The 18,694-nt window shown below is 33.4% G+C and overlaps 1 protein-coding gene across 1 annotated transcript in view; it reads right to left on the bottom strand.

Moving 5' to 3' along the window:
* Nucleotides 1-17,782, bottom strand: part of LOC133179327 (uncharacterized) — a 30,098-nt gene extending 12,316 nt beyond the window's left edge. Inside the window, exon 1 of the mRNA XM_061314108.1 lies at nucleotides 17,627-17,782. The gene's annotated coding sequence lies outside the window, so the exon portion shown is untranslated. The remainder of the gene's footprint in view (nucleotides 1-17,626) is intronic.
* Nucleotides 17,783-18,694: the final 912 nt, after the last annotated feature.

Raw genomic sequence — 18,694 nt, 5'->3', positions numbered from 1 at the left:
AGGAAATCTGGACTAATTTTCTATGCTCCATTAAACGCGAACGGACAGCAATGACGGCCAAAAAATGCCATTATTTCTCATTTTCCGTCTAAACTCACGAAATTAAACCTTAAATTATAGACTACAATTTTTCTAAGTATAAAATCTGGTTTTACTGCAATAAAACTTAAAATTTTTGCTTGCAAGTATAATGCTATTTTCCCGATCTGTAATGAATATTCAATGTAATAAAGCAAGTTTCATAAAAATCCGTCTCAAGGTAGGAAAAATATTGGCGACACTCGGTGACAGGGGTGTTCGCGGTGAACACGGATTTCTAAAAATATGGCAAAAGTTGAACTGTATGTCATGATCTTGCGCCTTGAACTTTTGTTATTTTTTCGTCTCAAATTTTTAATTAATGCATGCTGATTCACATAAGGATTAAAAATTATTTAATATATGTTTGCTTTTTATAACAGGGCGAAAGAAGTAGTCTTTGTCATAAGGAAGGGGGGTGGGGTTAAAAAGAGCATTGAAATAATGCATATTATTGAAATACCATGGCGTTTTCTGCTTAATTATGATTGTTTTGCCTAAATAATTCTTTTTTCTAACCAGATTTCTGTATCTGTTACCACTGTGTTCCAAATTAACCGATATTTACACAAATTCAGAATTTTTATTTTGCTCCGGGTTTAGTCTAAATTCTTTAAATTTATAGAATTTGAAATTGTTTGTGAGTAAATAATGTTAACGAGTGTGATGGCAAGGTATTTGTTAAAGTGTTTTCTAATTTTCATGCATTTCTCTCAACCCGATACATCGAAATCAGGCCCTTGTGTGGTCAAGATAAATTATTTTAGAGGAAATCTGGACTAATTTTCTATGCTCCATTAAACGCGAACGGACAGCAATGACGGCCAAAAAATGCCATTATTTCTCATTTTCCGTCTAAACTCACGAAATTAAACCTTAAATTATAGACTACAATTTTTCTAAGTATAAAATCTGGTTTTACTGCAGGTTGCACAACAGTATTAAATTTCGCTATATATTCTTACCAAAAATGCACAACTTTGAGTAGGTGGTATTAATTGAAAACAAACTTTTGAGAAGTTTCCTTTTCAGATCTTGTAAAACAATTCTTTATAAAGATTTTAGTACCAAAAAATACATAACCATCCAGCAAGGCACGCAAGTTTGTTTCGGTCGAAGTCGAGCAGGTGCTTGAAAATCAAGTCCAGGGCCTAATCACTCCCCACTCAAATACAGTATATAGAAAAGTCAGCACGCCCTTAATTATAATGAATCTAGTCAATACAGGAAGTTTACATATTGTTTTTCATCTCATAAAAAAATTCAGCTCCAGTCTCGTGTTAAAATGCCCGAATCGGAAGGGAAGATTCAGGAATTATTTTGCGTCAGCCATGATTTGACGTGAACCTCAAGTGAAATACTGTTATGACACCTGCAATAAAACTTAAAATTTTTGCTTGCAAGTATAATGCTATTTTCCCGATCTGTAATGAATATTCAATGTAATAAAGCAAGTTTCATAAAAATCCGTCTCAAGGTAGGAAAAATATTGGCGACACTCGGTGACAGGGGTGTTCGCGGTGAACACGGATTTCTAAAAATATGGCAAAAGTTGAACTGTATGTCATGATCTTGCGCCTTGAACTTTTGTTATTTTTTCGTCTCAAATTTTTAATTAATGCATGCTGATTCACATAAGGATTAAAAATTATTTAATATATGTTTGCTTTTTATAACAGGGCGAAAGAAGTAGTCTTTGTCATAAGGAAGGGGGGTGGGGTTAAAAAGAGCATTGAAATAATGCATATTATTGAAATACCATGGCGTTTTCTGCTTAATTATGATTGTTTTGCCTAAATAATTCTTTTTTCTAACCAGATTTCTGTATCTGTTACCACTGTGTTCCAAATTAACCGATATTTACACAAATTCAGAATTTTTATTTTGCTCCGGGTTTAGTCTAAATTCTTTAAATTTATAGAATTTGAAATTGTTTGTGAGTAAATAATGTTAACGAGTGTGATGGCAAGGTATTTGTTAAAGTGTTTTCTAATTTTCATGCATTTCTCTCAACCCGATACATCGAAATCAGGCCCTTGTGTGGTCAAGATAAATTATTTTAGAGGAAATCTGGACTAATTTTCTATGCTCCATTAAACGCGAACGGACAGCAATGACGGCCAAAAAATGCCATTATTTCTCATTTTCCGTCTAAACTCACGAAATTAAACCTTAAATTATAGACTACAATTTTTCTAAGTATAAAATCTGGTTTTACTGCAGGTTGCACAACAGTATTAAATTTCGCTATATATTCTTACCAAAAATGCACAACTTTGAGTAGGTGGTATTAATTGAAAACAAACTTTTGAGAAGTTTCCTTTTCAGATCTTGTAAAACAATTCTTTATAAAGATTTTAGTACCAAAAAATACATAGCCATCCAGCAAGGCACGCAAGTTTGTTTCGGTCGAAGTCGAGCAGGTGCTTGAAAATCAAGTCCAGGGCCTAATCACTCCCCACTCAAATACAGTATATAGAAAAGTCAGCACGCCCTTAATTATAATGAATCTAGTCAATACAGGAAGTTTACATATTGTTTTTCATCTCATAAAAAAATTCAGCTCCAGTCTCGTGTTAAAATGCCCGAATCGGAAGGGAAGATTCAGGAATTATTTTGCGTCAGCCATGATTTGACGTGAACCTCAAGTGAAATACTGTTATGACACCTGCAATAAAACTTAAAATTTTTGCTTGCAAGTATAATGCTATTTTCCCGATCTGTAATGAATATTCAATGTAATAAAGCAAGTTTCATAAAAATCCGTCTCAAGGTAGGAAAAATATTGGCGACACTCGGTGACAGGGGTGTTCGCGGTGAACACGGATTTCTAAAAATATGGCAAAAGTTGAACTGTATGTCATGATCTTGCGCCTTGAACTTTTGTTATTTTTTCGTCTCAAATTTTTAATTAATGCATGCTGATTCACATAAGGATTAAAAATTATTTAATATATGTTTGCTTTTTATAACAGGGCGAAAGAAGTAGTCTTTGTCATAAGGAAGGGGGGTGGGGTTAAAAAGAGCATTGAAATAATGCATATTATTGAAATACCATGGCGTTTTCTGCTTAATTATGATTGTTTTGCCTAAATAATTCTTTTTTCTAACCAGATTTCTGTATCTGTTACCACTGTGTTCCAAATTAACCGATATTTACACAAATTCAGAATTTTTATTTTGCTCCGGGTTTAGTCTAAATTCTTTAAATTTATAGAATTTGAAATTGTTTGTGAGTAAATAATGTTAACGAGTGTGATGGCAAGGTATTTGTTAAAGTGTTTTCTAATTTTCATGCATTTCTCTCAACCCGATACATCGAAATCAGGCCCTTGTGTGGTCAAGATAAATTATTTTAGAGGAAATCTGGACTAATTTTCTATGCTCCATTAAACGCGAACGGACAGCAATGACGGCCAAAAAATGCCATTATTTCTCATTTTCCGTCTAAACTCACGAAATTAAACCTTAAATTATAGACTACAATTTTTCTAAGTATAAAATCTGGTTTTACTGCAGGTTGCACAACAGTATTTAATTTCGCTATATATTCTTACCAAAAATGCACAACTTTGAGTAGGTGGTATTAATTGAAAACAAACTTTTGAGAAGTTTCCTTTTCAGATCTTGTAAAACAATTCTTTATAAAGATTTTAGTACCAAAAAATACATAGCCATCCAGCAAGGCACGCAAGTTTGTTTCGGTCGAAGTCGAGCAGGTGCTTGAAAATCAAGTCCAGGGCCTAATCACTCCCCACTCAAATACAGTATATAGAAAAGTCAGCACGCCCTTAATTATAATGAATCTAGTCAATACAGGAAGTTTACATATTGTTTTTCATCTCATAAAAAAATTCAGCTCCAGTCTCGTGTTAAAATGCCCGAATCGGAAGGGAAGATTCAGGAATTATTTTGCGTCAGCCATGATTTGACGTGAACCTCAAGTGAAATACTGTTATGACACCTGCAATAAAACTTAAAATTTTTGCTTGCAAGTATAATGCTATTTTCCCGATCTGTAATGAATATTCAATGTAATAAAGCAAGTTTCATAAAAATCCGTCTCAAGGTAGGAAAAATATTGGCGACACTCGGTGACAGGGGTGTTCGCGGTGAACACGGATTTCTAAAAATATGGCAAAAGTTGAACTGTATGTCATGATCTTGCGCCTTGAACTTTTGTTATTTTTTCGTCTCAAATTTTTAATTAATGCATGCTGATTCACATAAGGATTAAAAATTATTTAATATATGTTTGCTTTTTATAACAGGGCGAAAGAAGTAGTCTTTGTCATAAGGAAGGGGGGTGGGGTTAAAAAGAGCATTGAAATAATGCATATTATTGAAATACCATGGCGTTTTCTGCTTAATTATGATTGTTTTGCCTAAATAATTCTTTTTTCTAACCAGATTTCTGTATCTGTTACCACTGTGTTCCAAATTAACCGATATTTACACAAATTCAGAATTTTTATTTTGCTCCGGGTTTAGTCTAAATTCTTTAAATTTATAGAATTTGAAATTGTTTGTGAGTAAATAATGTTAACGAGTGTGATGGCAAGGTATTTGTTAAAGTGTTTTCTAATTTTCATGCATTTCTCTCAACCCGATACATCGAAATCAGGCCCTTGTGTGGTCAAGATAAATTATTTTAGAGGAAATCTGGACTAATTTTCTATGCTCCATTAAACGCGAACGGACAGCAATGACGGCCAAAAAATGCCATTATTTCTCATTTTCCGTCTAAACTCACGAAATTAAACCTTAAATTATAGACTACAATTTTTCTAAGTATAAAATCTGGTTTTACTGCAGGTTGCACAACAGTATTTAATTTCGCTATATATTCTTACCAAAAATGCACAACTTTGAGTAGGTGGTATTAATTGAAAACAAACTTTTGAGAAGTTTCCTTTTCAGATCTTGTAAAACAATTCTTTATAAAGATTTTAGTACCAAAAAATACATAGCCATCCAGCAAGGCACGCAAGTTTGTTTCGGTCGAAGTCGAGCAGGTGCTTGAAAATCAAGTCCAGGGCCTAATCACTCCCCACTCAAATACAGTATATAGAAAAGTCAGCACGCCCTTAATTATAATGAATCTAGTCAATACAGGAAGTTTACATATTGTTTTTCATCTCATAAAAAAATTCAGCTCCAGTCTCGTGTTAAAATGCCCGAATCGGAAGGGAAGATTCAGGAATTATTTTGCGTCAGCCATGATTTGACGTGAACCTCAAGTGAAATACTGTTATGACACCTGCAATAAAACTTAAAATTTTTGCTTGCAAGTATAATGCTATTTTCCCGATCTGTAATGAATATTCAATGTAATAAAGCAAGTTTCATAAAAATCCGTCTCAAGGTAGGAAAAATATTGGCGACACTCGGTGACAGGGGTGTTCGCGGTGAACACGGATTTCTAAAAATATGGCAAAAGTTGAACTGTATGTCATGATCTTGCGCCTTGAACTTTTGTTATTTTTTCGTCTCAAATTTTTAATTAATGCATGCTGATTCACATAAGGATTAAAAATTATTTAATATATGTTTGCTTTTTATAACAGGGCGAAAGAAGTAGTCTTTGTCATAAGGAAGGGGGGTGGGGTTAAAAAGAGCATTGAAATAATGCATATTATTGAAATACCATGGCGTTTTCTGCTTAATTATGATTGTTTTGCCTAAATAATTCTTTTTTCTAACCAGATTTCTGTATCTGTTACCACTGTGTTCCAAATTAACCGATATTTACACAAATTCAGAATTTTTATTTTGCTCCGGGTTTAGTCTAAATTCTTTAAATTTATAGAATTTGAAATTGTTTGTGAGTAAATAATGTTAACGAGTGTGATGGCAAGGTATTTGTTAAAGTGTTTTCTAATTTTCATGCATTTCTCTCAACCCGATACATCGAAATCAGGCCCTTGTGTGGTCAAGATAAATTATTTTAGAGGAAATCTGGACTAATTTTCTATGCTCCATTAAACGCGAACGGACAGCAATGACGGCCAAAAAATGCCATTATTTCTCATTTTCCGTCTAAACTCACGAAATTAAACCTTAAATTATAGACTACAATTTTTCTAAGTATAAAATCTGGTTTTACTGCAGGTTGCACAACAGTATTAAATTTCGCTATATATTCTTACCAAAAATGCACAACTTTGAGTAGGTGGTATTAATTGAAAACAAACTTTTGAGAAGTTTCCTTTTCAGATCTTGTAAAACAATTCTTTATAAAGATTTTAGTACCAAAAAATACATAACCATCCAGCAAGGCACGCAAGTTTGTTTCGGTCGAAGTCGAGCAGGTGCTTGAAAATCAAGTCCAGGGCCTAATCACTCCCCACTCAAATACAGTATATAGAAAAGTCAGCACGCCCTTAATTATAATGAATCTAGTCAATACAGGAAGTTTACATATTGTTTTTCATCTCATAAAAAAATTCAGCTCCAGTCTCGTGTTAAAATGCCCGAATCGGAAGGGAAGATTCAGGAATTATTTTGCGTCAGCCATGATTTGACGTGAACCTCAAGTGAAATACTGTTATGACACCTGCAATAAAACTTAAAATTTTTGCTTGCAAGTATAATGCTATTTTCCCGATCTGTAATGAATATTCAATGTAATAAAGCAAGTTTCATAAAAATCCGTCTCAAGGTAGGAAAAATATTGGCGACACTCGGTGACAGGGGTGTTCGCGGTGAACACGGATTTCTAAAAATATGGCAAAAGTTGAACTGTATGTCATGATCTTGCGCCTTGAACTTTTGTTATTTTTTCGTCTCAAATTTTTAATTAATGCATGCTGATTCACATAAGGATTAAAAATTATTTAATATATGTTTGCTTTTTATAACAGGGCGAAAGAAGTAGTCTTTGTCATAAGGAAGGGGGGTGGGGTTAAAAAGAGCATTGAAATAATGCATATTATTGAAATACCATGGCGTTTTCTGCTTAATTATGATTGTTTTGCCTAAATAATTCTTTTTTCTAACCAGATTTCTGTATCTGTTACCACTGTGTTCCAAATTAACCGATATTTACACAAATTCAGAATTTTTATTTTGCTCCGGGTTTAGTCTAAATTCTTTAAATTTATAGAATTTGAAATTGTTTGTGAGTAAATAATGTTAACGAGTGTGATGGCAAGGTATTTGTTAAAGTGTTTTCTAATTTTCATGCATTTCTCTCAACCCGATACATCGAAATCAGGCCCTTGTGTGGTCAAGATAAATTATTTTAGAGGAAATCTGGACTAATTTTCTATGCTTCATTAAACGCGAACGGACAGCAATGACGGCCAAAAAATGCCATTATTTCTCATTTTCCGTCTAAACTCACGAAATTAAACCTTAAATTATAGACTACAATTTTTCTAAGTATAAAATCTGGTTTTACTGCAGGTTGCACAACAGTATTTAATTTCGCTATATATTCTTACCAAAAATGCACAACTTTGAGTAGGTGGTATTAATTGAAAACAAACTTTTGAGAAGTTTCCTTTTCAGATCTTGTAAAACAATTCTTTATAAAGATTTTAGTACCAAAAAATACATAGCCATCCAGCAAGGCACGCAAGTTTGTTTCGGTCGAAGTCGAGCAGGTGCTTGAAAATCAAGTCCAGGGCCTAATCACTCCCCACTCAAATACAGTATATAGAAAAGTCAGCACGCCCTTAATTATAATGAATCTAGTCAATACAGGAAGTTTACATATTGTTTTTCATCTCATAAAAAAATTCAGCTCCAGTCTCGTGTTAAAATGCCCGAATCGGAAGGGAAGATTCAGGAATTATTTTGCGTCAGCCATGATTTGACGTGAACCTCAAGTGAAATACTGTTATGACACCTGCAATAAAACTTAAAATTTTTGCTTGCAAGTATAATGCTATTTTCCCGATCTGTAATGAATATTCAATGTAATAAAGCAAGTTTCATAAAAATCCGTCTCAAGGTAGGAAAAATATTGGCGACACTCGGTGACAGGGGTGTTCGCGGTGAACACGGATTTCTAAAAATATGGCAAAAGTTGAACTGTATGTCATGATCTTGCGCCTTGAACTTTTGTTATTTTTTCGTCTCAAATTTTTAATTAATGCATGCTGATTCACATAAGGATTAAAAATTATTTAATATATGTTTGCTTTTTATAACAGGGCGAAAGAAGTAGTCTTTGTCATAAGGAAGGGGGGTGGGGTTAAAAAGAGCATTGAAATAATGCATATTATTGAAATACCATGGCGTTTTCTGCTTAATTATGATTGTTTTGCCTAAATAATTCTTTTTTCTAACCAGATTTCTGTATCTGTTACCACTGTGTTCCAAATTAACCGATATTTACACAAATTCAGAATTTTTATTTTGCTCCGGGTTTAGTCTAAATTCTTTAAATTTATAGAATTTGAAATTGTTTGTGAGTAAATAATGTTAACGAGTGTGATGGCAAGGTATTTGTTAAAGTGTTTTCTAATTTTCATGCATTTCTCTCAACCCGATACATCGAAATCAGGCCCTTGTGTGGTCAAGATAAATTATTTTAGAGGAAATCTGGACTAATTTTCTATGCTCCATTAAACGCGAACGGACAGCAATGACGGCCAAAAAATGCCATTATTTCTCATTTTCCGTCTAAACTCACGAAATTAAACCTTAAGGGTTTGGTTTTGGGTGCAGCCAAGTTAGACTCACTAAAAATAAAAACCTTAATATCTCAAAAATTAAGCCTTGCTAACACTTGAAAACTGGTCCATATCATCTTCATAATGAAAACAATCTCTGGGTATATGCAGCTTAATTGACACTTGCAGCAGGTTGCAACTATGAAGTGCACAATACACCTGCAGGACTGCGCAGCCACAGGTTTTAGTAGTGCACCAAAAAATCCAAAAAAATATGAAATAATTAAACCAATTAAGTGGCTACAACTATTTGTGAAGAACCTTTGTTTTAAATGTAAACTCACTACAATAGGTACATTTCTTTAAATGCATACTTGTTAGTTAAACAAGAAAATGTTAGCCATGAAAGTAGTCCCAACCACATGGCAATGTGTTAAAAATAGAATTAAAGAGACTCACTGTTGATCTAAAAATAGCACTTTATATGAAAGCCCAGATGTATCTAAACTAAACCAGATGTATCTAAACTATTACTCTATGGTGTGTACAATTTTCTCCTTAAAAAATATGCCAAATAAGATGTTAAAAATCTGCAGGGATAATGAAAGTGTGCAATTTAAATAAGAGGCCTGGCCCACAACATTCACTTGAGTCATCTTGGTGTTCTTCAGATTTCTAAGACATTCTTATCCCCCTTAATTCTCATAAAAACAAATTTGACCTAATATTGTGGCCCCACCCTGGGGTCATAAGGCCATGTCTAATCCAAAACTGATTCCACAACATGAGGATATTTCATTATCAATATGGCTAACATGGCTTATATGTTTTCTAAAGTTTTTTTTTTCACATGTATACATGCATTTACCAATTTATATATAAAATCTGATCTCAGATTTATTTGAAGAAAAAAAAAAAAATACAACTAGGGAATATTTTAATATTATTTATATATTAAGTATGGCCCATGATTTTGACCAACTTCAATCTTCACTACTTGAGGATGCTTGCATACATTATGAGTAAATCATTACCTTGTTGTTCATTAAAGGACGATTTTTATGCCCCCGGATCGAAAGATCCCGGGGGTATGTTGTTTTTGTCCTGTCTGTCTGTTTGTCTGTTTATCTGTTTGTCCGTTTGTCTGTCTGTTGTCAACTTTAACCTTGCCCATAACTTTTGATTGGTTGGAGCTATGACTTTCATATTTCACATGTGTATTCCTTGTGACAAGACCTTTCTTTGGGTACCATCATATTTGACCTTTTGACCTTGACCTTGGAGTTTGACCTAATTTTGCGAAATTTTATGAGACTTTAACCTTGGCCATAACTTATGAACAGTTGGTGCTTAGGGTTTCAAACTTCACATGTGTATTCCTTGTGACAAGACCTTCCTCTGGATATCAACCACACTGACCCTTTGACCTTGACCTAGGAGTTTGACCTATTTTTGAAAAACTTTAACCTTGGCCATAACTTTTGAATGGTTGGAGCTAGGGCTTTCATACTTCACATATGTAATCCTTGCGACAAGACCTTCCTTTGGATACCAACTACCACTTTGACCTTTTGACCTTGACCTAGGAGTTTGACCTACTTTTGAAAAACTTTAACCTTGGCCATAACTTTTGAATGGTTGATGCTAGGGCTTTCATACTTCACATATGTAATCCTTGTGACAAGACCTTCCTTTGGATACCAACCACTTTGACCCTTTGACCTTGACCTAGGAGTTTGACCTACTTTTGAAAAACTTCAACCTTGGCCATAACTTTTGAATGGTTGGTGCTAGGGCTTTCATACTTCACATATGTAATCCTTGTGACAAGATCTTCCTTTGGATACCAACCACTTTGACCTTGACCTTGATGTTTGACTTTTATTTAAAAAACTTTAACCTTCGCCATAACTTTTGAACAGTTGTATCTAGGTCTTTCAAATTTCACAGGTGTATTCCTCGAGACAAGACCTTTCTTTGGGTACACATCTTGTTTCCTATCTATTCCCATGTCAAACTTTGATACCCCTATTTTAGGGTTTAATTTTTATGGATGACAGATGGACAGACACCAGAGACTCTTTGATCAGAAAAGTTCAATGGAGCCTCTGCTCAAATGAGCTAAAATGTAAAATGTCTTTGATTATTGTAAAAAAAAAAGTCACCAAGAAGAACAAAAGAAAAGGAGGATAAATGAACTTTTTTTTATTCTTAATCACTTCCAGGATATTATATTTCTTTCAACATGTTAACCAGTATATGCAAGTTTGACTATTTTTTGTGAAACTTTCTTTAAAGATATAAGGTATAATTTTGTAAATAAGCTTCAATTCTAACAATATAACTCTAATATAACTCTCTAAGATATTTGAGACCTGTGTTCTTAGCATGGGTTTCACAAGAGTGACTTTAAAACATTTTTTTGCATTTAATGCACTAAACAATATGAATAAATTAGATAAAACACTATTACAATATCCTTTATCAAGATCCCAAAATGTTCTTCATTGTAAACTCGTGGAAAGTTCAAATATGTATTTTTGTTTGGTCATCATATGTTCTTTTTCAATGATGTTTGGAAAGTTCAATGCATTTGTTCACACAAGCATGAAATCAAAAATATTAACTTTCTCTAGCCATATCATATGAAACTAAATCACAGTCTTCACATGTTGCTGATATTTTCTCCAACACTGCTTTCCAAAAGATTAACTGTTGAGATAAACCAACATGGACCAAAACCTCTGTCATTTGAATGATCTCCTTAACTTTGAAATCTGTAAAATATTAAATATAAATGATTTATAACATACCACTAAAAAAACGATACTGTTGATCACTCTCAAAGAGGGAACTTGAATTAGAACTTTGCAGAAATTGGCAGTCCAGAGAAAATATCTGAACAGTGTTCTTTTTTGTGAAACAAGGCATTCTGTAAACATGGTAAACATAGTTATAATAAATTTTAGGAAAAAAGTTCAAAAACAATTCTTTTAAATCTAGATATTAATATTAATCTTTGTTGAACATGTTGAAGGGTGTCCGTGTTTTAACTGAATGGTATTTATTTCCTGAAACTGTGTCCGATAAAACTTTTTTCTATGAGACATTATAAGAATAGAGTTTTGCTTCAATCTCTCGAACATCAATAAATGTGAATTTGATTATTGTTTGTTATCTTCATATTTCATTGAAAGTCTCTTCCATTTTTTCTTTAAGTATTTTAACCTCAATGTGTCAAACTATACCAGATTTCTTGATTTTTTTTATTGGTCCCATCAGGATAGAAATAACAAGGTTTGCCTGTACCATTAAAATGCAGGTTCTCAAAAAAAAAAAATAATAACCTTTGAGATAAAGTGGTGGCTACATGTACATTCATTTTTTTTTTTCAATTTTATAGAAAAATCTTAGAGGTTTCTACAAGAATATTATGGTATTTATGGGTCAATACCAAGGTTTACCCCCCACCCCATCCCCAGCACCTTATCTCTTCCTTACAAGTGCAACCAGCAACCTAAGTCTGATTGAGCATATGAAAAACTTCCATAAAATGAACATTCAATTAAAAATAAACATGCTTGGTAGCATTTGATTCAGCATGCTCAATGGTAACTTAAGATCAGGTAAGACCCCTTTATTATCCCTTTTTGATGAAACCAATGCAGTTGCAGAAATTCAAGTTTTAAATCTTAACCATTTCAACTAGAGCATATTAATTATTAATACTTTATGCAATTTTCATCTTAAAAAAAAACTATTTTTCAATTTTGCTGCACTCTTTATTTGATGAACAATTTACATATCAAGCAATAAGCAAATTAAGTTGATATCCTTGAAAATTTTTATCATTTAATTCACTTTTCCCCATGAGAACTACATATACTGCACTAATCTGCAAATTAGAAGGACCAAGTCCAAAATGATGGTTTGTATACATAGTACAAACATGTGAAAATTATTTATATAAATAATTAATAATACTTGCATCTCTTTTACAAAAAGTAAAACAAAAAAGCAATAAAATTTGAATATCAAAATTTTGATTTACAAATAACACATCTGATTTACCATATGTGTGTACTACGTACAGCCACTTCACTTAGCCGTCATTGGACATTTAACTTGGTGTGTCTGAGGCTCAATGAAGGATCTTACACGAAAATCGCTCATTAATGAAAACAAAATTAAGTTCTTTACTTTACTCATAATATTTGAAACCCTGTTTTTGACTGAACTATATTTTGATACAATGACGAATACTTTTAGTATTTTGAAACATAGTAACATTTATTAGAGGAACCTTAAATATTGCCCGCTACCAAATTGTGGTCTGCAAGAAACACGTGGAAATTCTCAGATCCTTTGTATAACGTTTAACCTTTTTAAAATTGATGTGCATCAGATCGCAGGCGTTGTCATACTCAAAATGTATTACTGATACTAGGAGTTATATCGTATTTCTGAGATAAGGCTCATAAATCACAATAAACACAACAAATCGACTTACCAGCTCCTACTTTCACTTTAGCCGAATATCGCATGACAGACCTCAGAAATAAATTACGCTGAGTGATTATAGTTTTTAATTTTCGTGCAGTATTCTTCAATATTATATGACATTGTCCTACATTTGTAGGATTAATATGCTTATTTGATAAAAGGTAATTAATAGCCTTACCTGCGAAAGAAATAACAGACGTAAAATTCAGTCGGAACTGCTAAAACTGGGCGCGTATTAATTTATCTGTCCCTTGTAAAATCAAAGACGGAGCATTCCCTGATATGACGTAAACATCAATGTTACTTTTATAATAAACAATATTAAACATTTAGATCGAATCATTCTAATAGCTGGAGATGTTTTACGAAATATCTCTCTAATTGCTTTGTGTAATCGGGGTACTAGAGAATCAGATTACAGAAATAGTCAGTTGGTTTCAATACCGGAATGGCAGCCCCTAGATTTCGCATGGCGGACATGCCTAGTTGATGAAAAAACAGACAGTTATGGAAAAAGTACGCTCAGAATTGCTAGGAACGAAACAAATAGTTGTACCCATGACGTTCAACTATCTGCACATATACAACAAATGTCATGTTATTGTTTTGTTAGACCTGTAGCTGTGCAGTCCTGCAAGTGTAATATGCACATTATTGCTGCATGACACTGCAAGTGACAATCAAACTGCATACATGTCAAGACAGCTTTCCCATGGAAGGTGTCAAAGGTCAGTTTTCAAGAGTAAGCAAGAAGTATTTATTAAGATATTGAGATTTTTATTTCATACGAGTTTCACTTGGATGAACACAAAACCAAACCCTTAAATTATAGACTACAATTTTTCTAAGTATAAAATCTGGTTTTACTGCAGGTTGCACAACAGTATTAAATTTCGCTATATATTCTTACCAAAAATGCACAACTTTGAGTAGGTGGTATTAATTGAAAACAAACTTTTGAGAAGTTTCCTTTTCAGATCTTGTAAAACAATTCTTTATAAAGATTTTAGTACCAAAAAATACATAGCCATCCAGCAAGGCACGCAAGTTTGTTTCGGTCGAAGTCGAGCAGGTGCTTGAAAATCAAGTCCAGGGCCTAATCACTCCCCACTCAAATACAGTATATAGAAAAGTCAGCACGCCCTTAATTATAATGAATCTAGTCAATACAGGAAGTTTACATATTGTTTTTCATCTCATAAAAAAATTCAGCTCCAGTCTCGTGTTAAAATGCCCGAATCGGAAGGGAAGATTCAGGAATTATTTTGCGTCAGCCATGATTTGACGTGAACCTCAAGTGAAATACTGTTATGACACCTGCAATAAAACTAAAAATTTTTGCTTGCAAGTATAATGCTATTTTCCCGATCTGTAATGAATATTCAATGTAATAAAGCAAGTTTCATAAAAATCCGTCTCAAGGTAGGAAAAATATTGGCGACACTCGGTGACAGGGGTGTTCGCGGTGAACACGGATTTCTAAAAATATGGCAAAAGTTGAACTGTATGTCATGATCTTGCGCCTTGAACTTTTGTTATTTTTTCGTCTCAAATTTTTAATTAATGCATGCTGATTCACATAAGGATTAAAAATTATTTAATATATGTTTGCTTTTTATAACAGGGCGAAAGAAGTAGTCTTTGTCATAAGGAAGGGGGGTGGGGTTAAAAAGAGCATTGAAATAATGCATATTATTGAAATACCATGGCGTTTTCTGCTTAATTATGATTGTTTTGCCTAAATAATTCTTTTTTCTAACCAGATTTCTGTATCTGTTACCACTGTGTTCCAAATTAACCGATATTTACACAAATTCAGAATTTTTATTTTGCTCCGGGTTTAGTCTAAATTCTTTAAATTTATAGAATTTGAAATTGTTTGTGAGTAAATAATGTTAACGAGTGTGATGGCAAGGTATTTGTTAAAGTGTTTTCTAATTTTCATGCATTTCTCTCAACCCGATACATCGAAATCAGGCCCTTGTGTGGTCAAGATAAATTATTTTAGAGGAAATCTGGACTAATTTTCTATGCTCCATTAAACGCGAACGGACAGCAATGACGGCCAAAAAATGCCATTATTTCTCATTTTCCGACTAAACTCACGAAATTAAACCTTAAATTATAGACTACAATTTTTCTAAGTATAAAATCTAGTTTTACTGCAATAAAACTTAAAATTTTTGCTTGCAAGTATAATGCTATTTTCCCGATCTGTAATGAATATTCAATGTAATAAAGCAAGTTTCATAAAAATCCGTCTCAAGGTAGGAAAAATATTGGCGACACTCGGTGACAGGGGTGTTCGCGGTGAACACGGATTTCTAAAAATATGGCAAAAGTTGAACTGTATGTCATGATCTTGCGCCTTGAACTTTTGTTATTTTTTCGTCTCAAATTTTTAATTAATGCATGCTGATTCACATAAGGATTAAAAATTATTTAATATATGTTTGCTTTTTATAACAGGGCGAAAGAAGTAGTCTTTGTCATAAGGAAGGGGGGTGGGGTTAAAAAGAGCATTGAAATAATGCATATTATTGAAATACCATGGCGTTTTCTGCTTAATTATGATTGTTTTGCCTAAATAATTCTTTTTTCTAACCAGATTTCTGTATCTGTTACCACTGTGTTCCAAATTAACCGATATTTACACAAATTCAGAATTTTTATTTTGCTCCGGGTTTAGTCTAAATTCTTTAAATTTATAGAATTTGAAATTGTTTGTGAGTAAATAATGTTAACGAGTGTGATGGCAAGGTATTTGTTAAAGTGTTTTCTAATTTTCATGCATTTCTCTCAACCCGATACATCGAAATCAGGCCCTTGTGTGGTCAAGATAAATTATTTTAGAGGAAATCTGGACTAATTTTCTATGCTCCATTAAACGCGAACGGACAGCAATGACGGCCAAAAAATGCCATTATTTCTCATTTTCCGACTAAACTCACGAAATTAAACCTTAAATTATAGACTACAATTTTTCTAAGTATAAAATCTAGTTTTACTGCAATAAAACTTAAAATTTTTGCTTGCAAGTATAATGCTATTTTCCCGATCTGTAATGAATATTCAATGTAATAAAGCAAGTTTCATAAAAATCCGTCTCAAGGTAGGAAAAATATTGGCGACACTCGGTGACAGGGGTGTTCGCGGTGAACACGGATTTCTAAAAATATGGCAAAAGTTGAACTGTATGTCATGATCTTGCGCCTTGAACTTTTGTTATTTTTTCGTCTCAAATTTTTAATTAATGCATGCTGATTCACATAAGGATTAAAAATTATTTAATATATGTTTGCTTTTTATAACAGGGCGAAAGAAGTAGTCTTTGTCATAAGGAAGGGGGGTGGGGTTAAAAAGAGCATTGAAATAATGCATATTATTGAAATACCATGGCGTTTTCTGCTTAATTATGATTGTTTTGCCTAAATAATTCTTTTTTCTAACCAGATTTCTGTATCTGTTACCACTGTGTTCCAAATTAACCGATATTTACACAAATTCAGAATTTTTATTTTGCTCCGGGTTTAGTCTAAATTCTTTAAATTTATAGAATTTGAAATTGTTTGTGAGTAAATAATGTTAACGAGTGTGATGGCAAGGTATTTGTTAAAGTGTTTTCTAATTTTCATGCATTTCTCTCAACCCGATACATCGAAATCAGGCCCTTGTGTGGTCAAGATAAATTATTTTAGAGGAAATCTGGACTAATTTTCTATGCTCCATTAAACGCGAACGGACAGCAATGACGGCCAAAAAATGCCATTATTTCTCATTTTCCGTCTAAACTCACGAAATTAAACCTTAAATTATAGACTACAATTTTTCTAAGTATAAAATCTGGTTTTACTGCAGGTTGCACAACAGTATTAAATTTCGCTATATATTCTTACCAAAAATGCACAACTTTGAATAGGTGGTATTAATTGAAAACAAACTTTTGAGAAGTTTCCTTTTCAGATCTTGTAAAACAATTCTTTATAAAGATTTTAGTACCAAAAAATACATAGCCATCCAGCAAGGCACGCAAGTTTGTTTCGGTCGAAGTCGAGCAGGTGCTTGAAAATCAAGTCCAGGGCCTAATCACTCCCCACTCAAATACAGTATATAGAAAAGTCAGCACGCCCTAAATTATAATGAATCTAGTCAATACAGGAAGTTTACATATTGTTTTTCATCTCATAAAAAAATTCAGCTCCAGTCTCGTGTTAAAATGCCCGAATCGGAAGGGAAGATTCAGGAATTATTTTGCGTCAGCCATGATTTGACGTGAACCTCAAGTGAAATACTATTATGACACCAGTACTGTCTGACGCCATGACGTCAGACAATAAAGTGATGGAAACAAATAGCTTCATTTGGAGGATGGATGATTTTCGATCAACTTTTGATACATGTAAGCTTAAACGACAACATAATACCTTGCGTGTATACTGGAACCTGATAACAGGTAGTGAGTTTTCCTTTCACTGTATTTTTAATGTTGATCAAGTCGTTATAAGTAGCTGAGTTTGTATATTTAGAGTGATCACCACAGGAACCAACAGTCTCCTTATAAGTAGTTATGTAACTCGTTCCAAGATCTAAAATATTATAAAGGAAAGTATTATTCTAGAACACAGAAACTCGAAACTCGTGGCTTAATACATTACACATATATAAGAAATTGACAAATATTGACTTACGGACGCCAAAAATTATATTATTCCCACTTCTTCTGATGATTCTTGCTGTTGTGACTGGTTCACTGTAATATGGCCCCACGATAAAGACATAATAGTTATTAGCATCTGCGCGATCTCCGCCAGCAGCCGTGAGCACGTAGTCACGGGCATGAATTAATCCCTTGTCTACATAATGATAGTTGCTAGACGTCTGTGAAATTCCTTCAATTGCTCCTTTGACGGCCTCGGAACTCGTATAAGAAGTGAGCCCAAACTCGGTTCTTGCTCCATTATCAAATACCACAAAACCTACCCTGACGCCATCTGAAGAAATAGGTAAATCCTCGACTAACTCTGCCACAAATCTTTTTATGAAACGCAGGTTAAAATTTTCAACAATGAAAACTATGTCGAGCTTGCAAGCTGAAAAGAAAGATCACATACGTGTGACTGAAAATGTCTAATTTGAAGCATTCATGTAGACTATACAACTAAGGTCTTTTGTATAAAAGTTTATTGCTCAAGCATGAAGTATACTGGATGGGAGTCCCAACCTCATTAATTATATCTTAGACTTGTCAATTACACAACAATATATCTGAGGTAATCAAAGGAAGATGTTGTCTATATATTTCAATGAAAAACTTTGCAGGTTGAAAAATTTGGTACATGTAGGAGATATTGAGATATTCAATATAACACTGTGTTACTCAGACATCCTAACCTACTGACGTAGGGCCAGGAAAAGTAGACGTAGGACAGACGGCGATTTTTGTTAGAACGGTGTTGAATTTTGTAGCCAAGTCTGCTGGGGAGGTAGCCTGA

The sequence above is a fragment of the Saccostrea echinata genome, unplaced genomic scaffold, assembly GCF_033153115.1.
Source record: "Saccostrea echinata isolate AGI-Se365-2 ecotype Australia unplaced genomic scaffold, CSIRO_AGI_Sech_v1 ptg000004l, whole genome shotgun sequence".
Lineage (NCBI taxonomy): Eukaryota > Metazoa > Mollusca > Bivalvia > Ostreida > Ostreidae > Saccostrea > Saccostrea echinata.
This window is presented reverse-complemented; position numbering and strand designations above follow the sequence as displayed.